Raw genomic sequence first — 16,523 nt, forward strand, 5'->3', positions numbered from 1 at the left:
GCCTCCATTCTAGCTTCCAGTTGTTCAATGAGGTTTTGGATGTCAGTAAGTGATGCCATTGGTGCAGTTGGAGTTGGTGAAGTTGGTGAAGCTGGTGAGGTCAGTGAAGCTGGTGAGGTTGGTGATAGCACTGTAGGTGTGACTAGAACTTGGATAGGCACTCGAATAGTGGGTACCTGTAAGTATAAGGGTAATTGGATTAGGGTATAGTGGTTCGTGTATCAAGGTAGCTGATGTGAGGTAGATCAACTCTTTGTCCAATTGTGCATGACTAAAAAGAATACTTTGTGTTCTTTTTAAGGTTTATTCAATGTTTATGATATGTCGTGAATGCGCACAACAACACGTCATAATCCGTCTTAATGACATGATTCACATCATTGGGTGCATAGAGTCCTAAAGGATAGGTTCTATAGGCTATGACACAAATAGAGAATTGGCTTATTAAGGGACCCTTGAACCTTGACTAAGGATATACCTAACCACATGTGAAACAAAGAGTTTCGCGTGGGTCCAACGGTACACATACTCATGGGCCACTCCCAAAAGGATTAGGGATGGTTTGCGGTAATAGGGAGGACGCTTTGGCTGTCCGTCGACATAATCAAAGAGACCTGCCGATCAGCGCTACTTGCTATCCAGACTCAGAAATTTGAACAGAGAGAGAAGAAATTCATTTGAAATTCGTTTTTTATGCAATGGAGAAAAAGATTCTCAATTCGTGCAAATAAATCAACAAATTTAAATGTTTTCATTAAACTTTACAATTAAGTCCAAATTTCTTTATCCAGTATTCTTAAAGAAAGAATACTTGATTCGTGTCAGGGTACCCTGCAAAACAAAGCATCGTAAAATACCCTGAAGAAGGGCCGGTTAGTTTACACAACAATCATAGTCCACTTTATGCAAAATGATTACATAAGTCCCCAGCAGAATCGCCAAACTGTGAACCCCTCCCCCGAAAACATAGGCATATAATGCATATGACTAAGGGCAGAAATGCACGTGAATGTATGAGTCGCCACCTTGTTTAATTATTTTAGGGTAAACTAGGAAAAAACCCTAAGTTGACTCTGTGAACCCCTACCCCAAATATCATGCATACGAATGCATGTGACTAAGGGCAAAAATGCACATGAATGTATGAGTCGCCACCTTGTTTAATTATTTTCGGGTAAACTAGGAAAAACCCTCAATTGACTCCAATTTTAATTAACCTAATTGCAAACCCGAGGTGGATCCCGAGACCATGTCATGCTGATGAACTAACCTATGAATGAATGCTTTTGCAGGGTGAATGAAATAATTGGACTAGTTGAAATGTTTATGTGATTTCGACTTGCCGCTCGGGGTTAAATCCCAAACGTGCCTACGTACTTCCGTTTGAATGGAAGATCAAAGTCAACGTAGTTCGATGGGCCGTTTTTTTTTAAAGGGCTTTGAATGGGTATGCTTAATGCATGAGTGTGTGTATGCTTCGTGCATTTTGTTTAGGCATTTTGCCAAAAAGGTTGATTAATTTGTTGAGGCGTTTGTTGCCAAAAGGAAGTGTTTGATTGGGCTTATTGTTGCCAAAAAGAAGTGTTTGATTGGGTTTATTGTTGCCAAAATTGATTATTCGAAGGCTTTTAGCCAAAAAGGATGATTTAGGCAATTTGTTTGCCAAAAGATGATTATTTAGGCGATTGTCGCCAAAATTGATTATTCGAAGGCTTTTAGCCAAAATGAGTTGATTTAGGCAATTGTTGCCAAAAATGTTGATTTAAGGCTTTTAGCCAAAAAGATTGATTTAGGCAATTTGTTTGCCAAGACTGTTGATTGGGCGATTGTCGCCAAAATTTGATTATTTAAAGGCTTTAAAGCCAAAATATTGATTTAGGCAATTTATTGCCAAAAAATTGATGATTGGGCGATTATCGCCAAAATTGATTGATTTTAAGGCAATTTATTTGCCAAAAGCAATTGTTTGAAGGCTTTTAGCCAAAATTTCGATTTAAGCGATTTGTCGCTAAGAAAGATTAATCTTCTTATAGGCAATCTGTTTGCCAAAAGTGATTAATTGATTTGCAATGTAAGCAATTTATTGCCATGAAAACGTGATTAAGTAAGGCCTTTTAGCCACAATTATTGATTAATTGGACTTAAGCCGAAATTCTTCGAAATAAGGCGATCATACCATAGTTATTGATTAACTAGGCTTCAGCCAATATTGTCGGATTTAGGCTTTAATACCACGATTATTAATTAATCGGGCATTTAGCCTAAAATCTTTTAATTGAGGCAGTTTATTTGCCAAATGATGACATGAATGCATTTATGCAGTTGTAGAATTAGGAGTAGAAGAGAAGCATGCATGAAGTGCTAAAATTAAATAAGCGGAGTTTAGTTTATGTACCTGATTTAATCGACGGCCACTTCTTAACTCCAGGTTAAGCTCCTCGTTAGGGGAATATTAATTAATTCAATTTTAATGACCAAATAGCAAAGTAAGAAAGCAATAAAGCTAACTAAAAAAATGCAGAAAAGCAGTAAAGGCAAGGAGCGTAGGGGAGAAGGAGCGTCCGTCAACACAGACTGAGTGCCTCAAACTGAGTGCCGGGGACGATATTTATAGGCAAAAATCGGACTGTTCGGCGGCTGGGGCCGCCGGGGCCGGCGGGTTTGCTAATTTTTCATTCCGGAGGCTTTTTCGGGAGTTCCGGACCTCCAAAAAATATTCCGGGACCAGTTCCGCGATCCTCGCGATGTCCCGGACGTTTTACGTACCATATTGGCATACTTCCGGTAAATTTCCAAAATGGCCTCCAGTCCGGCCGGACTATTTGCAGTCCGGGAAAACAAGCTTTTTAAGCCTCAAAATTTGAGTATTCACAGTTGCCCCCCACTGGCTATCATAAAAATGATTTATGAGAGCCAGTGGCTGTCTGAAGGAGCAAATTTTGAGGATGGGCAGAGGAGGAAACCCCGCCTTTGGTTTTTTTTTTTTTGAAATGAAATGACCAAATGCATGGATTTATGTTTGCAACTTAAAGATGTTTTTGCCTCTTAATGAGGGCTTGAAAAGAGATTTTGCCTCTTAATGAGGACTTGAAAAGAGATTTTGCCTCTTAGAGGATTTGAAAAGATGTTTTGCCTCTTAATGAGGGCTTGAAAAGATGTTTTGTCTCTTAATGAGGGCTTGAAAAGAGATTTTGCCTCTTAGAGGACTTGAAAAGATGTTTTGCCTCTTAATGAGGGCTTGAAAAGAGATTTGTTTTATTTTTGTTTTTTCTTTGAGAACCAAGGGTCCACCTAAAGTCGAAATGATCAAATGGCTTGGTTTTGGATGAAAAAAAAAAAGGTTGGCTATTGGTTAGGGTTTCACCCTAGGTTTTATGTAAAAAAAGGTTAACCATTAACTGGGTTCTACCCTGGGTTTGTGTAAAAGAGATTGACGATGGTTGGGTTTCACCCTGAGTTGTGTATGTTTTTTTTTTTATAACATTTTCCCCTGAATCCGACTTGGAGGATTTTGCCCCCTGCTTGAGAGAATTGATGCCCTTATTAGCTGAAATAGAATTTCTTCTTAATGAAAGACTAAAAAATCCGTGATTACTTCTGTGATGGGAGAATGGTGAAGGTTCTTATCACTTCTTGCCCCCAGAATGGTGCTGACCATGGAATACTTCAAAACATTGGTGTTGTACTTGTCCAATCGATTGAGGAATCAAAGAGAACAAAGCCACTTATATGACTCGAGGAAATGGACAATGTGGATGACATCGCTCGTCTAAAAGAATCGAAGAAACGATGGTCCGAGTGGAGACGAGGTATTAAAGAATTACCTCTCAACGATTATGTTTGACATTACCTCTCAACGATTATGTTTGACATTTTTAGGGTTGTTTTGGAAACCCCAGGGATTGAATTGACATTTTCCTCTCTCTCTTTTTTCGAGGAATGACTCAAAGAGTGACGCTTTCAAAACGAACTTTTGAGAATGACTCGATTTTTGTGACTCGTTGTGGAATGACCACTGGTGATGGAGACTTGATTTTAGAGACTCATTGGAGACTCGATTTAGAGACTCAAATTTTCCTTATGGTGAATTTTGACTCGAAGGAACTCAGTGATTCCTGGAAAAAATGATTTATATACTCCCAAGAAGACCTTTGAAAGGGATTTTTTTTTTTTAAGGACATACTTTGCTGTTTATCCTACAAAAATGGACTCTCTAAAAGAATTCATGAAAGCACTTTTTGTTTTTTTTGTTTTTTTTTTTTTTGACTTAACTTTTGCCTAGTAGCCGCCCTTTCGGGTTTTCGACTCTAGCAGGCTCTTTGCCCTAACTTTTGCCTAGACCGCCCTTTCAGGTTTTCAGCCTAGCGGGCTCAATTCTTGCCTGAAGCCGTCCTTTCGGGTTTTCAACCCTAGCTTTTATTTTTCTTTTCTTCTCTCTTTTTTTATTATTATTTTTTTATTTTTTATATTGACAAAGAGAAAATGCTATTTATGATGCAAACTTATGTTTGTGACCGCGCCTTTGTGGCTGCCTACGTATCTCCAAGAGCTCTTCGGGGAATGGGGAGAATCAGGTCTTTCGTAGTTCCTTCCGGGATGCGAAATTCGTGCTCGGCTGGTGCGGAATTCATCTCCGACTTGATGTTAGTGCGGAATTCCTTTCCGTCTTGGTGCGGAATTTATTTCCGACTTGCTGTTGGGGCAAAATTCAATTCTGACTTAATGCTGATTGTGGAATTCATTTCCGATTTGATTTCTTCGGGATTCCTTCCCGACTTGATATTAATACAGAATTCATTTCTGACTTGATATCTTCGCGGGATTCCTTCCCGGCTTGATGTCTTTGCGGGATTCCTTCCCGACTGGATGTCTTTGCAGGATTCCTTCCCGACTTGATGTTGATGCAGAATTCATTTCTAACTTGATTTCTTCGCGGGACTCCTTCCCGACTGGATGTCTTTGCGGGATTCCTTCCCGACTTGATGTTGATGCAGAATTCATTTTTGACTTGATTTCTTCGCGGGATTCCTTCCCGGCTTGATGTCTTCACGGGATTCATTCCCGACTTTGATGACGTTGAATCAACTTATTGACTCGAGTTCGTATGATAGTGATGATCCTAGGCGAATCTGACTCTGTTGTTGTAGTGGTTTTATCACTGGTTGACTGAAATATGACTTGTATTCATCACAAAGAGTTTTGAATACCCATATTGTGGTGGTAACTTGAGTGGCTTGAGTGTTGAAGAAGCTTTTATGCTTTGAGTTTGTGGCTTCGCCATGTTTGAACTCTTGAGGTTAATTTGATCCCTTTTCTTGAACTTTATCTTCCTCTGAATTTGAAACTTATTTCCTCAATGGTTCTCCTCTCCATAAGGAATTTTGAGGAGACTCTTCCTTTTCCTTGTTTTGAGAAATGATCCTTGTTTATAAGGACACTTGTACTTGTGCCATGCCTGGCGCTTGATTTTCAAGGTGTTTGTTGTCATCCGATTTGTGGAAATGACTGCTTCTTTTAACTTGCTTTTTCAAAATGTGAGCAGCCGCTTGGTCTTTGTCCTTATGGCTGAAATGATTTGTCATCTACCCTTGATGGGCTTGAATTTAACGGAGAGCTTGCAGTTGCCCGTTTTTGACAACTTGATTTCCTGTAGCTTTGTCCTTGATTTCTTTCTTTTGTGCAGAAGTTCCTTTTGACCCATTTTTTCCTTTTGCTTGTCTGCTTCCTTTTGACCAGGGGTTCCTTTTGTCCCATTTTTCCTTTTGCTTGCTTAGAAGCATCCTCTCCATAAAGAATTTCGAGGCAACTTGATTCTGAGATGACTTGAGTAGTGTATGGATAGCATTGCGACTTCGTGCAGACCCAACCCAATAACTTCTTTATTCTGTCGCTTTTAAGCTCAAAATTCGGACACCTCTCTGTCGGAGCATCTTCCATTCCTAGGTTTTCGGAGAAACCATTCTGGCCCTAACCCCTTCAATCGGCTTTACCTCGGTACTATTTGAAGTGTTGCGTACCCTTTGCTGGATCCTTTCCATGATTACCCTTCAAACTTCCCCTTTAATGGTGCTTCTTAGGATGCCCCCAGTTTTGATTGATGCAGAGCAAATGAATGCATTTTTCTTTGCCAATTTTTATTATCTTTTTTTTTATCATCATTTTTTTTAATTTTTATTATTATTTTTTTCGATTTTTTTTTGTGCTTTCACAGGAAAGGATAGGGAAAGAGTATAAACATGATTGGAACGTAAACTGATCACTTTTTATTGATAAGACAAAATTTGTGTACAAAAGACACTTAGATTTACAAATGAAAACTTGAATGGAAATGAAAATGAAAAGAAAAACGAGACCCTAAAAGATAGACTCTGGGTGGACTGTGATGGACTTGGATGGGATTGACTATAGTGACTTTGTTCTTCTCGATGCTTAAATCGATCAGACAGGTTGTTGTTGGTCTTGAACAATTCCTTTGTTCTTTTGGAGGTTTGATCTCAACCTTCTCAGACACAAACTTCATTCATTTCTAAGAAAAGTTCAAAAGGATCGAAAAATTCTTGTTCAGCAATTTTTTTTGCATTAATCCCATGGTTAGGCAAGGGATTGGTTGATATTCAGCTTTCTCTTGGGGATGATGGACCCATTGTCAACCAGGTCTTGTAGGCGGTTTTTCAAAGTCCAGCATCATTCTGCTTCTTGTATGAGTCTTCTTTGAGTTGACCCAACTGGATTAAGTCTTCCACCTTAGTTGCAGTCGCAATGAGCGATTGGAACGTAGGCAAGTACTGTGTTTGAAGTTGTGACTAGTAGACAGGCAGTAAATTCTTGATTATTATGTCAACTTGTTCCTGTTCAGAGGGTCGGTTGATCATTTGAGCAGCTTTGGCTCTCCACCTCGAAAGGAACGAGGAGAAGGGCTCATTGTCCTTTTGTTTAGTGGTTTCCAGCTCCCTACGGGTAACATCCACTTCGATATTATAATGGTACTGCGTGTTGAAAGCATTCCATATGTCCCCCCAATTCTTCATTTTGGAACGATCCAAGCTTACAAACCATCTTAATGCAGCACCAGTCAAAGATTGCTGAAACAACTGAGCAAGGAGCTCGCTGTTCAGGCCAAACGGGCTGAGGGCACCCACATACATTTTCAGGTGCGTTTTGGGACAAGTGGTTCCGTCAAACTTGTCCATGTTAGGCATCTTGAATTTTGTAGGTAATCTTGCTTCGGGGAACAAGGACAAGGAGTTCATGTCCACCACTTCCTTGTGTGTCTTGAGGGCAGTAATAGACCTTTCCAACAATTCCAGCTTCTCTCTCATTTTCTGAGCTTCCAGCTCAGAAGCAGTTCCAGAGGGCATGTCATCCAGGGCAGGGTTTGAGGACGTCGGTGCAGCACCGGGTCCCTGATTAGCGGCAGCAGGATCATTTCCCCCAGCTGAAGCCCCATTTCCATTACCACTACCTAGTTCAGCTATTAGGGCAGTTCTCTGGGCAGCTAATGCCTCATTCATTCTAGTCTCTATTCTGGCTTTGAGTTGTTCCATGAGATTTTGGATGTCAGACAGTGATGCCATTGGTGCAATCGGGGTTGCTGGACTTGTGGGTGAGAGCTCAGTTGGTGTTTCGGGTACAGGTGGTCTTTGGAGGGGTACCTGTGAAAGGACATAGTCGAAACGATTAGACTATCCTATATAAGGTGTTTTCATAGGGTATGTGAGATAGTGTGAGGTAGGGTAGTGTATGGGTAAGGTATTTGGACTTGACCCTTGTGATGTGGGGTGGCATGACCAACTGTGAATACTCAAATTTTGAGGCTCAAAGAGCCAGTTTTCCCGGACTGCAAACAGTCCGGCCGGACCAAAGGCCATTTTGGAGGTTCACCGGAAGTGTGCCAATATGGTACTTGAAACATCCGAAAAATTACGAGGATCACGGAACTGGTCCCGGAATATTTTTTGGAGGTCCGGAACTCCCGGAAAAACCTCCAAAACGAAAAATAGCAGAACCACCGGCCTCGGTGGCTCGGGCCGCCGGACCCGGCGGCCCAGGTCACCGGCCCAGCCGCCTGAGCTCGGCAGCCTGGTGACCCCGGCGGCCCAGCCGCCGAGCTCCGGCGGCCCGGCCGTCGAAACAGTCCGTTTCGCCTATAAATATAGCCCCGGTGTGACCTTTCAACTCACTCAGTCTGTGTTGACGGACGCTCCTTCTCCCTTACGCTCCTTGCGATTCTTTACTGCTTTTCTGCATTATAGTTTAGCTTTAATTGCTTTCTTGCTTTGTTAAGTGGTCATTAAAATCAAATTAATTAATATTTCCTTAACGAGGAGCTTAACCTGGAGTTAAGAAGTGGCCGTCGATTAAATCAGGTACATGAACTAAACTCTGCCTATTTAATTTTAGCACTTCATGCATGCTTCTCTTCTACTCCTAATAATTCTACAACTGCATAAATGCATCCATGTCATCATTAGGCAAACAAATTGCCTCGAGTAAATAAATTTAAGCTAAATGCCCGGTTAATTAATAATCGTGGTATTAAAACCTAAATCCGACAATATTGGCTTAAAATACCTAGTTAATTAAATGGCTATAGTATAATTGCCTTTATCTCGAACAGTCCTGCTTAAGTCTAATTAATCAATAATTGAGACTTAAAAGCTTTAATTAAACACGTTTTTGTCTTGGCAATACATTGCCTACATTGCAATTCAAGTAACCACTTTTGGCAAACAAATTGCATATAAGTGAGATTAATCTTTTTTTAGCGACAAATCGCTTAAATCACAATTTTTGGCTAAAAGCCTTCAAACAATTGCTTTTGGCAAATAAATTGCCTTAAATCAATCAATTTTGGCGACAATCGCCCAATCATCAACTTTTGGCAAGAAATTGCCTAAATCAACTTATTTTGGCTAAAAGCCTTAAATCAGTCATTTTGGCGACAATCGCCTAAATCACATCAATTTTTGGCAACAATTGCCTAAATTAATCCTTTTGGCTAAAAGCCATTAAAATCAACACTTTTGGCATCAAATGCCTAAAAATCAATCAATTCTTTGGCAAAATGCCTAAACAAAATGCACAAAGCATACATACACTCATGCATAAAGCATACCCATTCAAAGCCCTCTAAAAGAGGCCTATCGAACTACGTTGACTTTGATCTTCCATTCAAACGGAAGTACGTAGCATGTTAGGGATTTAACCCCGAGCGGCAAGTCAAAAATCACATAAGCATTTTTTAATTGGTCCAAATTACATTAATCGCCTTACAAAGCATTCACTCATGGTTAGTTTCATCAACATGACATAGTCTCGGGATCCACCTCGGGTTCGTAGACCATGCCTTACATTGGGTTAATTAATCTATGAATGCATGTGACTAAGGGCAAAAATGCACGTGAATGTATGAGTCGCCACCTTGTTTAATTATTTTAGGGTAAATTAGGAAAAACCCTAAGTGACTCCAATTTTAATTAACCTAAATGCTAGATTAATTAACCCAATGTTAAGGCATGGTCTACGAACCCGAGGTGGATCCCGAGACTATGTCATGCTGATGAACTAACCAAAACAATGAATGCTCTGCAGGGTAAAATGATGTAATTGGACCAATGAAAAATGTTTATGTGATTTCGACTTGCCGCTCGAGGTTAAATCCCAAACGTGCCTACGTACTTCCGTTTGAATGGAAGATCAAAGTCAACGTAGTTCGATTGGCCTCTTTTAGAGGGCTTTGAATGGGGATGCTTTATGCATGAGTGTGTGTATGCTTTGTGCATAATGTTTAGGCATTTTGCCTGAAAATTGATTGATTTTTAGGCATTAGATGCCAAAAATGTTGATTTTAAGGCTTTTAGCCAAAAAGGTTAATTTAGGCAATTGTTGCCAAAAATTGATGTGATTTAGGCGATTGTTGCCAAAATGCTTGATCTTAAGGCTTTTAGCCAAAAGATTGATTAATTTGAAGGCTTTTAGCCAAAGAATTGATTTAAGCGATTTGTCGCTAAAATGGTCAGTCTAATTTATAGGCAATTTGTTTGCCAAAAATTGACTAACTGAATTGTAATGTAGGCAACTGAATTAAGGCCTTTTAGTCACAATTATTGATTAATTGGACTTAACCTGAATATGTTCGAAATAAAGGCAATTTCACCATAGTTATTGATTAACTAGGCTTTTAGCCAATATTGTCGGATTTAAGCTTAACACCACGATTATTAATTAACCGGGCATTTAGCCTAAATTTATTTAATTGAGGCAGTTTATTTGCCTAATAATGACGTGAATGCATTTATGCAGTTGTAGAGTTATTAGGAGTAGAAGAGAAGCATGCATGAAGTGCTAAAAATTAAATAGGCAGAGTTTAGTTCATGTACCTGATTTAATCGTCGACCGCTTCTTAACTCCAGGTTAAGCTCCTCGTTAAGGGAATATTAATTAATTTGATTTTAATGACTACTTAACAAAGCAAGAAAGCAATTAAAGCTAAACTAAAATGCAAAAAAGCAGTAAAGAATCGCAAGGAGTGTAGGGGAGAAGGAGCGTCCGTCAACACAGACTGAGTGAGTTGAAAGGTCACACCGGGCCTGTATTTATAGGCGAAACGGATTGTTTCGGCAGCCAGGCCGCCTGATCTCGGCGGCCGGGCCGCCGGAGTTCGGCTGCTTGGGCCACCTGAGCTCGGCGGCTGGGCCGCCGGGTCCGGCGGCCCGAGCCACCGAGGCCGGTGGTTCTTGCTATTTTTTGTTCCGGGGGTTTTTCCGGAAGTTCCGGACCTCCAAAAAATATTCCGGGACCAGTTCCGTGATCCTTGTAATTTTCCAGACGTTTCAAGTACAATATTGACATACTTCCGGTGAACTTTCCGAATGGCCTCCGGCCCGGCCGGACTGTTTGCAGTCCGAGAAAACTGGCCCTTTGAGCCTCAAAATTTGGGTATTCACAGTTGCCCCCCACCGGCAACCATAAAAAAAGATTTATGGGAGTCGGTGGTTGTCTGAAATGCAAATTTTGGAGGCGAAAATCGGACGCGTCTAGGAGACCCGCCTTTTGGCTATTTGCTTATAAATAGCTTGAAATTATCATTTCATTCATTCTACACTCTCCAAAGCAAAAGAGCTCTCTCAAATTCTCTCAACTTCCTCAAAGCTTCAAGGCTTCTTCTATGGCTTCCTCAGATTTTAGCGACGAGGATTTTCTCGAGTCTCTGGGGATTTCTCTCAACGAGGTCGATCTTATGGCAGACGCTGATACTCACGCCTCCATGACCGGCATCTTCGCCCAGGTAGGCTCCCTTTCACCTTTGTTTGCATATAATTTATTATTTGGGCCTTAGGCCGAATTGTGAATTTTTGGGCCTTAGGCCAAATTGTGAATTTTTGGACCTTAGTTGTGATTTTTGGGCCTTAGGCCGAATTGTGATTTTTTGGGCCTTAGGCCGAATTGTGATTTTTTAAAAATTTTCCTGTGCTTACTGTTTTTATTAGTATGCTTGCTAGGGTAGAACTAAGATATTACCCTTAGTAAGGAATCGAGGAGTAACTCTTAGGTTGATTTACCTTTTAGGACTCCCGTATTAAATTGGATGTGGGTGAGAGTTCTGTGGCTGAAGTTCCGCTCGAAATATTTGATCAAAACAACCTGGTTGGCGCGATTATCCGCCCGTCTTATCTGGGCTATCTGAGAGATCTTGACATGGGTCGGAGCAACTATAAGGAGTTATTGTGTGCCTTGGCCGAGAGATGGTGGGACACCACCAATACTTTCCACTTCTCTTGGGGCGAGTTGACACTGACCCTTGCGGACTTCTCGGTGATCTCCGGGATCCCTTTCGGCATTCGACCGATTGAGCTGTATGATGACTGGAGGACTGAGATCTCCCCCGACAGGATGGTGGAACTGATTGGGATAGACCTGCCACGGATTGTCGAGTCAGGCTCTGCCACCCCTGCTTTGAGCGTTTCTAGACGCTGGTTATCCCTCCAGGCCCCTGGCATCTATGCTAGATACGGGCGGGGAGAGCTGACGGCTACTCAGGTGGACCGATTCACCTTGTTGCTGCTGTTTGCCTCGACCTTCTGGTCCAACAGGAAAGAGAAGTTTAACCCTTCTATCTTGAAGAGTTTGGAAAATTTGGCCCATTTGGAGGAGTATGACTGGGCCGATGCTATTCTGAGCCACATGTACGACGATATGTGCGACCTGAGTTGAGGTCACTACAAACTCAGCGGGACCTACTATTTCTGGGAGGTAATGTAAAGAACATTCTTCTTTTCTGTGTTTTTCTGTTCGTCTTGATTTTCTTTTCCACTGATTCTCTCTTTTTTTTTTGTGTTTCGCAGACTTAGGCATTCGAGTACATTCCTTACACTCGCCCAGAGCTGCTTCAAACTGATCTCGGATCAGGGCTGGCGCCTTTGGCTTGGAGATGGTACAAATCAAACCTTCATATCGTTTGGTGCAAGAAATCGCTGAAGGAGCTGAGAACCTTTTTTGATACTTGCCCTCTGGAGCAAGTATGTGCTTAGCGATTCTTAGATATGTTAAATAAAAAGGATTTATTAACATATTTGCATCTTTTATAGGCTGAAGTGGGGCCAATGACTGCCCGTCTACAGAGCTGGATTCAAGCTGATCCTGATTTCCAGCGGTCAGACGCCTTGTCTCGGTGGAGGGTGGTCTTGTCGCACCCCATCTTGCGGCGATATTATTTGGGCGAGAGGGTGGACATTCAGATAAGAGGCTGCCGGACTGTCCCTTATTCCCCTCCTGAGGACATGCGAGCAGGTAGGCAGATGGTGCTCACTGCTGCTCATACTGAGGGTATTCCACATGTGGAGCTCCTTATGGGAGGAGATTACGATGAGTTCTGCGAAATCTCTTTGATGCCGCCCATTGGATCTCGGCTTGATAATTTCCAGGGGCCGGTTCCTTCTCAGCCACTTGGCACCCGTTCTTCTCGGGCTTCGGGTCCCTCGACTAGGACTCCAAGGAGGAGGCCCATGACCGATCCCACTTCTTCCACTCCGTTTGGGGGTCCGTCGCAGGCCGGGCTTAGCCGATCGACAGGTCCTTTCAGGGCTCCCCGGGCTATTTTGGAGGCTACTGGGCCACTTCACCCAGACCTGGCCAATCTACGTCTACCATACAGTATTTCTTACTTTGTTCCTGACAGCCCTCCGGCTCTTCGAGAAGTCTCCCTGGAGGGTGTGGATCGCCCGACTCTTCCTTCCGAGGACATCACTGAGGTAAAGCCTGACACATCTCTCTCACAAAAAGGATTCATAAGAGATTTGAGATTGACTTGTATTTTCCTTTGTATGATTTCCAGGTTCCTGTCGGGTTGGTCACTCAGATGATGGAGCTGGTTCTCGAGATGCAGCAAGAACTAGTTGCGGCCTGGACTCAGATAGCCTTTGATGATCAGAGGAGGAGGAGGCCCCGCCGCTGATAGTTGCTAGATTTTCCAGCTTTCCTTTGTTTTTCTCTTACTGTATTTTCTGTACTAAACTTTATTTGTACCTACACTTTGGTTAGTACTGAAAATATGTATGCATGGTTATCAAATATGAAAGAAAATAGGATTTTATTTCCGCCCATTTTATGGAAAATATATACATTTTTTGTTAGAAAAGAACATTTTTTCCTTTTTTTTTGGCACTGGAAATTATATACATATATATATGTATGTAAAAACTTTTTTTTTTTTATTTTGGCGGTGGCCGCCGGGTTGGGCTTTTTTCCTCTATAAAAGCTGCTTTTGGCCCTTTTTTTTTTCATTCACTCTTTTTCGAGCCAAACAGCAATTCTGGTCAGTTTCTTCTCTCTTCTTTTTTTCTCTATTTTTTCTATGATATTTATTTATTTATTTATTTATTTATTTATTTATTAATAAACAAAAAGAGGAAAAAAGAAATAAAATAAACAAAAAAAAAAACAATGAATCCCTTCTACAACCATAGCATGCACAGCTGGACTAGGAGTCTCTCCAAAGTTGAAAAGATCAATTTGGGGAGGTACGGTCTTTCTCCTATTATTACTCTTAGGGGTGTAGTAATTGATTAGGATTTTTTATGGGCCTGTATTAGACTTTGGGACCCTGAAGCCCACATTTTCCGATTTGGGGCCATGATGGAGGAGATGTGCCCTCTTTTTGAGGAGTTTTGTGCTATTATAGGGTGTGACCCCAATGCCCCTTTGGTCAAGCATGAGGTAAAAATCGGGTATGTTAAGTCGTTTGAAACCCTGTTTCAGTTCAGCCGACCCCAAGCTAGGGCTATGATCGTCGATGACCAAAAAGCAATCTTGCTGCCCCTGATTGACGAATTCTCAGAGGCTTGCCTCAATGACCCAGACCGGATGAGGCTGAGGATGCGAGCCTTGGTTTTCTGTTTATTGGCTGGCTTCTTGTTTAACCAGGACCCAGGCTTTGGGGATTTGCGTCTTTACCCCATGGTTCGGCAAATGGAGGATATGGGCTGCATTGGCGGCATTGTGCTGGCCGAGACTATTAGGAGTCTTGACAGGGCTGCTTTAGGGTTCGATGACTGGACAGTCTCTCCCATCATTCTCCAGGTATTTCCCCTTATTATCTTTCCTCATTTTCTTCTCTTTTTTACTCTATTTCCTTGTAATAGAAAGGATCCATTACTCAGGTCTGGTTGAAGGACCACCTTCAAGTGGTTGTTACTCCTATTCTCTTGCCCTATAATCCCACTCAGTATCGTATGCAGAGGATTTTGGTCACACACCCGTCTACTGACGCATGGACTTCATGGCTGATTGAGTTGGGTCCAAATGAGATGCTGTGGTTCATCGCCTGGTACAACATCACCCGCTTTATTCAGGTCAGCTTTCGTCATTCTCGGGTTTACCTTTTAGGCCTCACACACTGTACTTGGTACTGCGCTTTGCGCGTTTTGAGGCAAATGGGGATAGATCAGACTGTTCCGATTATGGATGACATTTCAGCTGATTCAGCCATTACCCCGGGCATTACCCGAGCCGTCCTTAGGGCTTGGGTTAGAGATCATCGTATGGTTAGGCCTTTATCTAATCCTGCCAGTGTTCAGACTTCTCCTGAGTATCGGGCTTGGTTCATTACTACTGTCTGGCCGATTGAGAGACCCAGGAGGACTACGCTGCTGAGTGTACTCGAAGGTTGGGCTCAGGCTGACGCTAATGATGAGGTTGGGACTGGTGAGGAGATTGTGCTGGCTCCTCGGACAGGCGAGGTTGGACAAAGTTTAACAGCTAGGGATGACTCAGAGGATGTTGCTCCACGGAGGAGACGGGGCACCTAGACTCCTATAGGCTTTTGGACTTTATTGTTGTTTTTTGACTTTTGTTTTGGCTTTGGATTTTGGATGTTTTGCCTTTTTGGCTTTTTATTTGAGACTCTGGTTTAGACTTTATTATTTATTGGACTTTTGCTTTCCGCTTGACTTTGGGCTGCTATTGGAATGAGATTTGACTTTTTAGCTTAAATTGAGAATATCATTTAGCTTTCCAAGCATTTTCCAACTTTATTCATTCAAGCTCTGATTTTTGCCTAAGCCGCCCTTTTCGGGTTTTCGACTTAGCGAGCTACCCATTTTTGCCTAAGCCGCCCTTTTTGGGTTTTCAGCTTAGCGGGCCCCTACTTTTGCCTAAGCCACCCTTTAGGGTTTTCGACTTAGCGGGTTTTTCTTTTTTTTCTTTTTTCTTTTTTCTTTCGCTTTTTTATTTGGCAAAGAAGAATGAAATTATGAAATGATTTTTTTATTAATGTTTAGACCGCGCCCAATGAGGGCTACCTACATATCTCCGATATATAATTTCTTTTTTCCGAAGAGAATCAGGTCTAATGTAGTTCATCTTACATTATGCAATGATTACAATTACACAAAATATCTTTTTAGCTGATCTAAATTACATGGATTTGTAAACTCCAAACCATCTAAATCAGTTAAGATGACGGCTCCGCCAGATAGTATCCTCTTCAACACATAGGGGCAGCCCAATGAGGACGAAACTTCCCACGTGGGTCTATGATTGGCTGTCTAATTTCCTTCAGGACCAAACAACCTTCTTCCAGTTTTCGGTCTTTGACCTTCTTGTTAAAATGCCGCGCCATTCTTCTTTGATAAACTTGAGTTTGGTGGATTGCTCGCAATCGCTTTTCATCCATACCCAAGAGTTGCAAATGATAATTCTCAGCCCAATCTGCTTCGCTGATCTGGCTTTCCCGGATGATCCTTGCCGACTGAACTTCCAGCTCAATAGGCAATACTGCTTCCATACCATACACTAAAGAATATGGAGTTGCCCCAGTAGGCGTTCTGATGGAGGTCCTGTATCCCCATAAGGCATTTGGTAATTGTTCGTGCCAAGCTCTATGCTTTTGAACCGTCTTCTGCAAAATGACTTTTATAGCCTTGTTTACAGCCTCTACTGCTCCATTTGTTTATGGACGATAGGGTGAAGACTTATGGTGCTGAATTTTCTTTTGCTTCAGTAGGTTCGAAAATTCGCTTTGAAAG

Source organism: Jatropha curcas, chromosome 2 (genome assembly GCF_041381405.1).
Source record: "Jatropha curcas cultivar XTBG-Jc1 chromosome 2, XTBG_Jcur_1.0, whole genome shotgun sequence".
NCBI classification, from domain to species: Eukaryota; Viridiplantae; Streptophyta; class Magnoliopsida; order Malpighiales; family Euphorbiaceae; genus Jatropha; species Jatropha curcas.